Below are 1244 nucleotides of genomic sequence, written 5' to 3'. Positions count from 1 at the left end.
GGGACAGGGTGACAGTGGCAGGACACCGCCAGTGCTGAGCCCTGGCAAGTCTGCCTACTGCCCCCTGTGGTCATCCTTGGAAGTGCCCAGCACCCAACAAGGGCCCTCCGAGGTGAGACTAGCCCCAGGCCTCTAGGCTCAGTCCCCAAAGAGCTCTTGGTCCAGCAGAGGTAAAGGCAGGGGCAGGACAGCGTGAAATACAGGGACGAGAGATAACACGTTGCGAGAGAGGAAGGTCTGCTAGAGGGAGCCGGGAAGGCTTCCTGGCGGAAATGGCACAGGACAGGGCAGAGAGATAACACGTTGCGAGAGAGGAAGGTCTGCTAGAGGGAGCAGGGAAGGCTTCCTGTAGGAAATGGCACAGGGAGTTTCCACCCCAGAGGGTCTCTGGGGAGTCCTAGACTGAGGGAAGTTCAAGGACGAAGGCTCAAAGACAGGAAAGTGCAGGGACCAGCAGGTGGCGTGGGGATGAAGGCACTGGGTCCCACACAGCTGATTCTGTGGTTCGAGTCCTGGACCCAATGGCTTGAGCATCAGGCTGGGGGCATGTGTCCAAATCCTGAGAAGACGATGGAGGAGAAGGGATTGCAGCGTGGTCATTCCCGGGGTGGGATGGGGGAATCTCTCACTTTCCCTCTGCCTCTCTCTTTTTGGCAAACATACATACCCTTTGACAAAAATCTAAAAAAATAAAATAAAAAAGAAGACAGGAAAGTCTATGAAGGCTTCTCAGGGCACCTGGGGAGGGGTGAGTGGTGCGTGGAGGAGGGGGAGCAGGCGAGGGCTCAGGTGTTCAGAGGCCAGCACCGTCTTCCAGGGCCTTTCCCTGGGGCAAACCTTGGAGCGCACGCCGTAGGACTCCGTCTACGAACGTAGCAAGCGTATTCGTTTTCCGGGTAAGAGCTGGAGTTTTCACAGGTCTGGTTCTGACATCCAGCCTTTGGCCTGGCTCTTGCTTATACTGTCTTGTCGCCTCACGTGCTGGTTGTCTTGATTATAGGACTGACATTTGTGTGAGATATTGACATTGGGAATCCCTTGAGGCCATGGGCCAGCTGGTGGCATGGTGGTTAAGGTGGCTGAATTCCACATGGCTGACTTTGCCGTTCGAGTCCTGGACCCGGCAGTTGAAAAACATGCTAGGTGCATATGCATGTGTGCCTAAAATCTAAAGGAGGATGGAGAAGGGGCGGAGGTATGGCCATCTTCCCTGGGCAGTGAGTTCTCACCGTGTCTCTCTCTTT

The sequence above is a fragment of the Tupaia chinensis genome, unplaced genomic scaffold (assembly GCF_000334495.1).
Source record: "Tupaia chinensis unplaced genomic scaffold, TupChi_1.0 Scaffold000377_2, whole genome shotgun sequence".
In the NCBI taxonomy this organism is placed as follows: Eukaryota; Metazoa; Chordata; class Mammalia; order Scandentia; family Tupaiidae; genus Tupaia; species Tupaia belangeri.
Note: the sequence above shows the minus strand (reverse complement) of the source record.